Source organism: Sturnus vulgaris, chromosome 24 (assembly GCF_052056855.1).
Source record: "Sturnus vulgaris isolate bStuVul1 chromosome 24, bStuVul1.hap1, whole genome shotgun sequence".
In the NCBI taxonomy this organism is placed as follows: domain Eukaryota; kingdom Metazoa; phylum Chordata; class Aves; order Passeriformes; family Sturnidae; genus Sturnus; species Sturnus vulgaris.
Window position 1 is genome coordinate 1,466,423 of NC_142266.1, and position 11,350 is coordinate 1,477,772.

Sequence of the window (11,350 nt, forward strand, 5' to 3'; positions counted from 1 at the left end):
ATAATGTGATAGACTATGAATCCTGCAGGAGTTAATTGCCTGGGGATAAATGATAGCCAGAGCAGGAGGCAGGGGAGGGCTGTGTTCCCCTCACTCCCAATATTAATCCCCAGCACGATTAAAGCCATTTTCATCTGATTCATGCCCGGCTCTCTGCAAGGACAAGTGAGATGAGGAGAATTGGCAGTGTCCACCTTCAATCTCGAATATTTCCATCAAATTTGCAATTCCTTTCTGTGCTGATGAAGAGAGGGCAAAGCTTTTCCACTCCCACCCGAACCCAGCCGTGGGTGGCCAGAGGAGCTGGAACCCGCTCAGAAATCGGGGCTTTGCTCTGTGAAAAGTTACTGAAATAATTTACCGTACTTAACCTGTTGTTACCAATGCACAAGGAATTGGTTAAAAACTTCAGTGTTAGATTTTATAGAATAGAAAATTTTAAAAATAAAGGGGTAAATGGAGGAGGAAAAAAAGGGGGGAAGGCCATTGGAACCAATTAAGCTGAGTTAAGGAGCGCCGGTGAATAAAGGAGCGCTGGTGCTGTTTTACACCCCGAGCCGGCATTGAAATGCAAAATAACCCGCGGACAAACGAGCCCTCCCGGCTGCCCCGCTCCGAGAGGCCGCCAGCCCTGCCAGACAGGAAAGCCGAGATTCAGTTTGCAAACAAACTGGAAAATCGGACAGGAAAGACCAAAAGGGTCGAGGGAGAAGCCAAAAGCCACCAAGGCAAGAAATTCATCCCGTGGGGATGTCCCTAAAATGGGGCAAAGAGGGAGGCTGGGGTTTCACTGTTTGGGAAATCAGAGGCTGTTCAGGATTCCCAGAGGAATCGGTGACTTCTGGAGAGGTGGAGATGGCGAGGGACCGCCAGGGATGCAGCGGGGCCGGCGGTCCTTCCTCCTGGCGCGATGCTGATTTTGGGAGAGAAGTCAGTGATAAATTCCCTCAAATTCGGCTGAGGGAGTTGGGAAGGGTCTGGAGCCCCAGGAGAGGCTGAGGGAGCTGGGAAGGGGCTCAGCCTGGAGAAAAGGAGGCTCAGGGGGGCCCTTGTGGCTCTGCACAACTCCCTGACAGGAGGGGACAGCCGGGGGGGTCGGGCTGTGCTCCAGGGAACAGGGACAGGAGGAGAGGGAACGGCCTCGGGCTGGGCCAGGGCAGGCTCAGGGGGGATTTTAGGGGAAATTCCTTCACTGAAAGGTCGGTTAAGCCTTGGAAGAGGCTGCCCAGGGCAGTGGAGGAGTCACCATCCCTGGGAGGATTCTTTTCCAGCCTTAATGATCCCGTGACTGAAATCCGGTGGCGTCGGAGCAGCAATGCCTCCCTCCAGGAGCTGCTCCTGCAAGGAAAACTCCTGCAGCTCGTGTCCTGTGAAGGGAATTTCCCCTTTCCTCATGGACAGAGGGCAGTGGCTTTCCCCCTGAGGATGTCTGGGCTGATGTCCATCCATCCATCCCTGCCCTGCAATATTCCAGAGCTGCTCCTGGAAAATGTACGGGGAGTGGGAGCAGGGATCCAGCTGTGTCCAGCTGAGCCACCACCATTTCCACAGGAGGAGAGCAAGGGAATGTGGATGATTCCAGAGTGAGCCCGGGGTTTTACACCCACAATGGGAGCGGTCCGGGGGCACCAGCCCTGGCTTCTCCCTCCACTGCTCCAGTCCCTCCCTCACCCCATTTCTGTCCCGCGGCTCTGGGCGCTCCCAGCTGCTCCCTTGCCCCCAGTGGCACCAACTGCTCCAACAGGAGCTGTTCCCTCTCCTTGTCCCCATGGAATTCTCAGAGACTTCCCCTGCAGTGCCTCCATCTCATCCTCACTCAGTGTCCCCATCCTCCTCCAGGAGAATTCCAGCTTCTGCCGGGGCTTCCTGGGGGCTCCTCCCAGGTGTGTCACACCCGGGGTCATTCCCTGCCACATTCCCGTCCCAGCAGCTCCTCACAGGGGTCACTCTGGGACCTTTTTTACAACACCTCAGGCAAGTTTGGAGTCTCTCAGGCCCTGCCTGCAGTCTCCACCTTTCCCTCCTTCCCCCCTGGTCTTCACAAGGCCCCAGGGGTGAGGAGCAGCAGCAGATTCTCCATCAACGACACAAGTGCAGCAACATTTCTTTGGTTTTGTGTTTTCTTTCAGTTTTCACCAGCCAGGAATGAGCTTTGAGCCTGGAGATCCGAGCTCCAGCCACTGCCACAGCCCCAGGAGGTGCTCCAGAGAGCCCAGACCCTCCTGCCTGGGCTCATTTGTTCCACTTCCCTGCGAAGGCAGCAATCAGAGCACTCCATCTTCCTCTAAATTGGAACTCCAGGGGAGATTGAAAAGGACATGCTTGTACCACATAACCAGCGACCTTCCCGAGGAACTTTAATGCCTGAAACATCCTCGGATTTGTTTTGGCTCAATTCAATCTCACCTCAGCACAGGGCGATCTCTGCACCTGCAGAAGCTGCTGGGAGGAATGGGCTGCTCTGAGGCAGCCTGGCAGAGGGGCAGGTTTGATTCCACTTCTCCCTAATGGGATTGATTAAAAGTTTTGCTGTATTATCCCTGACACAAGGACACTTTTATCCAGGGGATGTGCTGGGTTTTATCCCCTGGGGCTGCAGGTTCATCACTTGTGCTGCTGCTGCTGGAAATCCCAGGTCCTGGCTGGTACCAGAGAGCTCCACAAATCCTTTTACCCTCGAGTCCAGCTGCAAATGGCTCTGTCCTCAGTAACAGAGTGGATGTGGGGCCTCGGTCTGAGGAGTCCTTGCAGGATGCTGGAGGGAATCCTGTGCCACAGAGCCCTGGGGGGGTTTAGGGTGAGCCTGGCCCTTTGCACTGCAGGTTTTTACCTGTAGAAATGCTCAAACCCATTTTCCCTGACCCTGTTTCCTTACTACCCTTCAGAATCAGCTCCTCCAAATGATTTCAGTGGTCCCTGGTGCAGGTCTGGGGCTCTCCAGCAGCTCCACCCTCCGAGGAGCAGCAGGACCTGAGCTCCTGCTCTTTGTCCCTGCCCTGGATCCTGGGTGCTCCTGGTATCTGCTCCTGCTGCCCCTGCAGTGCAGAAATTCCCGTCCTGATCCCTGGATCCTCTCCCAGCTGATCCTTTCTGAGGGGAGAAATTTCCTGCCTGGCAGGCCAGGGAGAAGCTGCTGCTTTGCAGCTGAGCTCACTGGCTTGTCAAAGGAATCTAAAAAAAAAGGGGGGGGAAAAATAGGGTGGGAATGGTGAGGGATGGCAGCATGGGAGTGAGCAGCAGTGGGACTGAGTGGTTGTCACACGGGTGGGATGAGCTCAGGGCCTGGGGTCACTGAGGGGTTGCAGGGGGACGCTGTCCCCAATGTCACCTCCAGGTGAGTGGGGAGCCAGCACAGCGCAGGCCCAGGGATCCCCTGGGTCAAACTCAGCCCCACCTCGCTGCTGATGATTTTGGGTGGTGCCGAAGCCCCTCCTGCCCTCCTGCAGCTGCCGCCCTTGGCTGTGACAAGGACCTTGGAGCCTGGTCCTTCCTGGTCGCAGCTACACTGCACGAGGAGTTCCTGGTGCTCTGAACTCCTGGGGATGGCTGATCCCTGCTGGCACCGCAGCTCTGGGAGCAGCATCGCTCCTGCCATTCCTGCCCAGACATCCTCATTTTATGCATTCCCTGGCAGCGAGCGGCCGCTGCTTTCCCAGCGCTGCCGGGCAGCATTAGGAGATCTTTGATTGCTGACCTTGCCCCTGCCTGGCCCATTTGCTCTTCCCTTGTAGCTCCTCTTTGGCAGCGTGCTCGGCCCGGGGCTGTGCCGTGCCCTGGGGCAGCTCCGCGGTGCTGGCTCGGGAATCGCTGATGCTCCAGCGCTGCTCTCCCCCTGTCCTGCCCGGACAGCCCGGGGGCTCCGCGCAATCCTCTGGGCTGGGGAGGGATCATCCCTCGGGCAGAGCTCTCCAGGAGCCCTGGCAGTGCCAAACTGAGTGCCCGGTCCCTGCACCAGAGCCAGAGCGAGGGGAGCGCTGCCCGGCGCTCCCGGCCTCTCCTGCTGCAGGATGGCGGAAAGGAGGGGGAATCTCATCAATAACAGCCGCGATTTTGCCTCCCCCGCTCTCCTCCCTCATCGCCGGCGTTTGAAAGGCGGGATTGAGAGCTCGCAGCTCGGGGGCTGCTGCAGATGTGGAGCGGGGCCGCTCCCCGGGAGTGCTTCCAGCAGCAGAATTCCGACGGGAGGAAATGGGGCGGCGACACCCCGCAGACAATGCTCCATTGGAAGTGTCCTCTGCAGATGTGCTTCCTCCTCATCAGCACTCGCGATCCTCATTGAGCCTCCTTCCCTCCTGCCCCGCGCTCTAAAGGGGCTGAGATTTCATCTTGGGTTTCTTCCCAGAAGGATGAGACAAAAGGAGTGAAAGGGAAGAAAGGGAGAGCAGCCGCTCTGGGTGGGACCGGCTCCCGTGCGGGGAGGATGGATGGGAATTCTGGGTCCCACCGGTTCCACTGGAGCTTTGCCAGGCAGCTTCTGGAGCTCGGATGGAGCTGGGGTTGGAACTGGGACAGGTCTGGGCTGGGTTTCGTGCTCCCAATAAAAGGATGGAGCATTTTTTTTTCTTCAGAGCTTCCCGTGAGCTGGTTTTCATTGCTCCCCCAAGGTGCCAGTAGCCTCGAGGATCCCAGGATTGCTGAGGTTGGAAAAAACCTCCGGGATCATCGAGTCCAAGCTGTGCCCGATGCCCACCAGAGCCCTGAGTGCCACATCCAGGAATTCCTGGGACACTTCTGGGAATGGGGACTCCAAACCTCCCTGGGCAGCCCCTGCCAAGGCCTGGCTTATCTCCAATCCTCCTTTATCCTGGAGAAAAGGAGGCTCAGGGGGGCCCTTGTGGCTCTGCACAACTCCCTGACAGGAGGGGACAGCCGGGGGGGTCGGGCTGTGCTCCAGGGAACAGGGACAGGAGGAGAGGGAACGGCCTCAGGCTGGGCCAGGGCAGGCTCAGGGGGGACAGCAGCAGGAATTTCCCCATGGAAAGGGTGGGCAGGGATTGGAACTGCCCAGGGGGGTTTGGAGTCCCCAGCCCTGGAGGTGCCCAAGGAAGGACTCTGGCACTGAGAGCTCTGGGCTGGGGACAAGGTGGGGACAAGGCACAACCTGGACTTGATGGGCTCAGAGATCTTTTCCAGCCTCACGCATCCTGGAATTCTGCAATCCCATGAAAGGGATGATGCCATGGGGTGGCATCTCCAACATTTTGGGACCTGCAGCAGAGCAGGGTGGTGGCAGAGCTGGTGCTGGTGGGGATGGAGCTGCCTGGAGCTGCTCTAGAATGGTGCTGGAATGTGAAAAATGGTGCTGGAATGTGGAGAGAGAATGGGGATGGATGGAATGAGAAGAGAGAATGGGGATGAATGGAATGAGGAGAGAGAATGGGGATGGATGGATGGAATGAGAACAGAAGGAAATCAGCAGTTCCCAGGTCCTGCCACAGAGACCTTAACTGAGCAGAAATTCCCATTCCTGGTGCTGACCTTTGCAGGAGGGGCAGGAGGAGCTGTGGGAGGCAGAGCCCCAGAGCCCAGCCCAGAGCTTCCCAAGGAAATGAGGCAGGAAAAGCTCTGGCTGGGAGAGTTCCAGGTGAGGGGAATATTTTGTTAACCTACAGCACCTTTTTTAAGGGTGAGGAGCAGGAAGCTTTGGAAGACCAAACACAAGGAAATCCCTTGGCCCTTCCAACACCTTGAATGGGGCTGGTTGTTTGTTTTCACTCAAATCTGTGCATTCTGATATTTTGTTTTAAGCAAAAAGCATTTTTTAATGTCTCTGTCTGTGCCCTTCTTCCCCATTGTCTGCAAACCCAGCTTCTTTTTCCCAAACAACATTTTTCAGTCCCCAAATCCCAACCAAAACATGCTACATTAATTTGAATTCCAAGTTATTTTTCTGATGGTTCTTTCTGGAAAGTGTTTTTGGGTTTTTTGTTTTTTGTTTTTTGGGGTTTTTTTGCCTCTTTTGTACTGGAGTTCAAATATTTTCAGAGCAAAACAGTGACAAAACATTTTTAATAGGGAGCTCTTTTATCCAAATCCTTCATTGAGGAAACAACTCCAGTGTGGTTTTATTTCCCTGCATCTAATTTAATGTATTAAACCTTCTGAGCACCGGCTTTCATTTAAATGACCTTTTTTCTTTATTTGATTCAGGGAGGGTGAGTGGGGGAAAAAAAATCCGATTCTTTTTTGATGGAACAACTGCGGGAAAAGGTTTCTGTCTTGAGCAGAATGAAAATGAGGATCTGAATGCTCTCTCCCACCCGGGGACTTGTGGAGAAGCTTTAAAAAACACAAAACCAAAATAAAACAAAAAGAAAGAGCTGACCTCAAACAGTTGTTTCTGTTAGAAATGCTTTGGTTTGTTCTTCTCTGAAACAATCCCGAGCCCCTGGATGCCCAGGCTGGTGGGGAAATAATGGAATTAGAGTGGTTATGGCTGGGAAAGACCTCCAGGGGCATCAAAGCCAAACTTTGACTGAATCCCATGGAGCCAAATCTCCAAGTGCCACATCCACTTGTTTTTTGGGCACTTCCAGGGATGTGACTCCAGCACTGCCCTGGGCAGCCCCTTCCTGTCATTAACTCCTCTTCCCATGAGGAAATTCCTGCTGGTGTCCAGTCTGAACCTCCCCAGGCACAACCTGAGCCCGTTCCCCATATCCCACTCTGACTTTTGGGAGCTCCAGGGATCCAGGAAGGCCTTGAGATGCTCCATGAAGACATCCAAGTGGTGCTGGAGTGAAGGGACATGGTTATTCCAGCTCCAGGGGCTGCACGGGGGATCCTTTGGGTGCCACCATCCCTTCCTTGGGTACCACAGTCCCTCGGATATTGTGTTCCCCTGGGTGCCAGGGTTTCTTGGACACCACAACCCTGTGGATATTGTGCCACCATCCCTTGGGTACCACATTTACTGGGATATTGTGTTCCCTTGGATACCTTGATCTCTTGGACCCCACGATCCCTTGGATTTTGTGTTTCCTTGGATGTCATGATCCCTTGGACACCACATTTCCTTGGATATCGTGTTTCCTTGGATACCACACTTCTCGCTGGGCAGGGACTGAGCATTCCACAGCCCCCAGGCTCCAGCTCCACAGCCCCAGCCCTTCCCAAGGGATTTTTCCTGGTGAGAGTCACTCCTGTCACGGAGGCCACCAGGATGAACCACCTGGGATCCCCTGATGTGGGCAGAGAATGGAAGGCAGGAAAAGTGGATTTGCTTTCCCAGCCTTTGTCTCCTCCTGGGTGGAGATTTGCAGGCACAGGATCAAGCAGATGATCCCTGGGATCTGAGCTGGAGCTGAGCTCCAGCCTCATCCCGGCAATCCCAGCATTCCAGCAGGCACAGGGGTGACCCAGAGCTGACTCTGCTCTCATCCCACCCTGCCCTGGAGCTCTCCTTGGATCCATGCTTTCCTCCTTCTCCTGCTGCTCTGGACAAAACAAAACAACCACCAAAAAAAAACCCAAAAAACCAAAAAAAAACCCCAAAAAACAACAACAAAAAAACCACCAACAAAAAACCCCACAAAGCCACGCAGCTTCATTTTGCAGTCTCCAGAGACGTCGGAGCAGAGGCGGCCACGGAATGAAGATCTCACATTCCCAGGAAATAAATCAGATGTTGATTGGCAAGTGAAATCCTGCCCAGCCTGCTTGGAATCCCAGATGAGCCCACCTGCAGCATGGCTGGGGCCATTCCTGCTCTCCAAACACATTTTTCAACCCATTCTTCTGAGCCTGCAGGACCAATCCCACTTCCCAATTCTCTGCTTGGACAGAAACGCTGAGCACGAGCCCCCCTTGGCACCTCTGGGTTCATGTCTGGGATTTCTGGGCAGATCAGAGGGGTCTGGGTGTTAGCAGAACCATTATCAGCAGATCATGGGCTGCTATTACAGCAGCTGGAATTTTATTTTTCCCCTCTGATGGCCGTGGGCCATTTTCCTGTGATGTGGGAAATCGTGTTGTGCAGTTCCCAGACATTTTATGGGATCAGCCTTGTCACACAGCCCAAGCACTTCTGAGAGCTCTTTTTGGAGGGAGGAAGAAGCAAAACGTGCCCTGGGGACATCGAGGGCTGGTGTGACAAAATCAGGCACTGGAGAGGGAATAAACCCTGAGGAGCAGCAGCCTTAAAGATCAGCAACCCCAAGGAGGGCAGGAGGGGCATCTCCCATGGGATCATCCTCTGCCCCTAAACACGAGCCTGTTTCCAGGAAAATGGAGCTCCCAGCCTGGAGAAATGAGAGCAGCAGCCCCAGAATGAGGATTGATCAGCTCCAGTCACAATCTCCACTGTCCTCTCCTCGAGGAAATGAAGCAGCTTTAATGAGCTGGGAATTAATATTAATATCCCACTGCTGGGCCCTGAGCAGTGGAAATCTCCATCCAGCCAAAACTGAGCCCCTGAGCCCTGGAATTGTCACATCCAGGCAAAGCTGGACCCCTGAGCCTGGGATTGTCACATCCAGGGAAATCTGAGCCCCTGAGCCCAGGAATTGTCACATCCAGGGAAATCTGAGCCCCTGAGCCCAGGAATTGTCACATCCAGGCAAAGCTGGACTCCTGGGCACTGGAATTCTCCCATGCAGCCCTCCCGTGTGCCCAGTTCATGCAGTCCAGTCCCTCTCCCTCCCTGCCAGCCTCTCCCTCTGCCTATCCTCGTTCTCTGCCTCCAGGGCAGTCCTCTGACCCCGGGGAATTCACATCTTCCCCGGGCACCTGGAGCTGCCCAGCCTGCCCTGATCTGGGGGTTAATGAATGCACCAGGCACGGGCAGGGCCGTGGGAGCCGTGGTTAGCACAGGATCATGGAATCAATTGGGCTGGAAAAGATCTTTGGGATCACCGAGTCCCTCTTGAGACCCAACACCCCCTTGTCACTGGCCCATGGCACTGAGTGCCACATTCAGGCTTTCCTTAAACACCTCCGGGCATGGGGACTCCACACCTCCCATTCCAATGCCCAGAGCTCCCATTCCAATGCCCAGGGTTGCCATTCCGATGCCCAGTGCTCTCATTCCCATGCCCAGGGCTCCCATTCTGATGCCCAGGGCTCCCATTCCAATGCCCAGGGTTGCCATTCCGATGCCCAGTGCTCTCATTCCCATGCCCAACGTTCCCATTCCGATGCCCAACGTTCCCATCCCAATCCCCAAAGCTCACATTCCAATGCCCAGGGCTCCCATTCCAATGCCCAGTGTTCCCATTCCGATGCCCAATGTTCCCATTCCAGTGCCCAGAGCTCCCATTCCGCTCCAGCCCCATTTGGGCTCCTTTCGGGGAGGATCCAGCCCCATTTCCCAGACCCAAGGGCCGGGCTGAGGGGGCAGCACACGGGCGGATTCCCGCTGGTGCCGGGGCATGAGCAGGGAGCATCAGCCGGGATCCAGGGAGCGATCCCAGCCTCCCGCAGCCTCCTGGTGCCGCACACCCCGCGGAGCTGCTGATTTTTTTTTTTATTTTATTTTTTATTTTTTATTTATTTATGCATTGCACTTTGTTTGCTGAGGTGAAACCAATCACAGCTCGGCGCTGCGGAGCCGGTGAGGAGCGGCTAAAGCCGTGCTGGCATTAATTACCGTCAGTGCCAAGGACAGGAGCCGGGCGCGGGGGTGCCAGCCGTGATTTGTATTCACGTGGGGACATCTAGTGACCGCGGTGACAAGTGCAGAGCATCCCGGGGATGGAGAGCCTGGATTCCAGCCGCTCTGCCCTCCTGCATTCCAGCTCTGGAATTCCAGTGCCGCTGCTGCTCCCTCTCCCCTTCAGCCCATCGCTCGGGCCGTGTCCCCAAATGGGTTTTGTCCCGGGGTCTGGGGTGTCTCGCCATGGGGCAGAGCACCCCCAAAGCTGTGCCACCCCCAGGGGATCCCTGCCAGGCTCCATCCCGCTGGATGTGATGGGGGGCAGGGATAAGCCTGGCACAGCTTTGGGCTCCTCTGGTGCCCAGGGAGGGTCACAGGGACAGGGACACCCCTGTGCCAGGAGATCGGTGGTGCTGAGCCCCCACTGACCACACCAGGGATAGCACCGGGCAACAGAAGGGTCCCAGTGCTCCCAGTTCAACTCCTACAGCTCCCAGTCGCCCTCACCTGTGGATAAATCCCAACCCCACCGGCAGAGTCAGCCTGGCTCCTGTTCCTGTGTCCCTCCCTCAGGGCTGATTCTCATTCTGTGCACGGCCCAGGCTGTGCTGTCACCTGGAGCCGGCTGTAACCTGGAGCTGGGTGTCACCTGGAGCCGGGTGTCCTGTGGGCACCTGTGACCCTCCAGCTGCTGCTGGGGGGGCTGTCCCCATCCCTGCTGTGCTGCTGTCCCAAATGTCCTCTGCTCGTACAGAGCCTGCAGAGGACAAGCACAGTTTGTGTTTTGTTTATTGCTGCTCCAAAGCAGAGCAGCCAGGCCTGGAGCTTTTCCCTCCTGGATCTGTCACCGTCCCTGTCACACCCCAGCTCCCTGTGCTCTGGGCATCTGCTGTTATCCCAGAATGGTTTGGGTGGGAAGGGACTTAAATCCCATCCAGTGTCACCCCTGCCATGGCAGGGACCCCTCCCACTGTCCCAGGTGCTCCCAGCCCCAATGTCCAGCCTGGCCTTGGGCACTGCCAGGGATCCAGAGGCAGCCACAGCTTCTCTGTGCACCCTGTGCCAGGGCACGGAGAAATAGGGCAAAATGTCCCAGGGTAAAAAAATTCTTATCCCTAATAAGAAATAAGTTTATGGATCTTTCCAGAATAAGTTGGGGTACGGACAAACTGGGGAGTTTGGTAAAATAAAGGTGCCCCACAGAGTGAGAGGTGGGACAGAGCTGCCCTCCAAGTCCCAGTGCCCACCTGGAGCAGCACCTGGGACAGTGACAAACCCACGTTCCTGTCACTCTCCCTGGCCTCTGGGAGCTCTCACTTCACTCCCTCATTTCCAGGAGGAAAGGCTCTGTGGGGCTGAGGATTTCCATCTCTGCCCTAAAGGCTGCACTTCAGCTCCAAAACCACTTCCACATTTACCACCTTATCTCCCTCCCTCCATTTATATCCACCTTAAATTATTCCCTTTCACCTGCTGCTATCAAGATCTCCCCCATACAGGTTTGAAATTAATCCTTTATTTCCCAAAACAGACCTTGCTATCAGTAATTAACTTTTTTCCAATTAGCTGCTGAGATGTAGTGGCTAATTTATGGGCATGGTGATAAAATCCCAAATCCAGGTGATTGCACTGGAGGTGCAGGAAAGGGCAGGGATTGATTTCCCCGGAGGAATTATTCCTTTTATGCTGTTCTGGAAGGTCCAACAACAGAATCCCTGAGATTCCAGGGAGCCCTGGCCAGGATCCAGGTGGAACCAC

The 11,350-nt window shown here is 55.3% G+C and overlaps 1 long non-coding RNA gene across 1 annotated transcript; it reads left to right on the forward strand.

Moving 5' to 3' along the window:
- Positions 1-607: 607 nt before the first annotated feature.
- On the forward strand, positions 608-2,544 carry LOC148221279 (uncharacterized). Its single transcript, XR_015808278.1, has 2 exons — positions 608-728; positions 2,130-2,544. It is a non-coding gene; the product is annotated as an uncharacterized LOC148221279 (long non-coding RNA).
- The last annotated feature ends 8,806 nt before the right edge of the window (positions 2,545-11,350 follow it).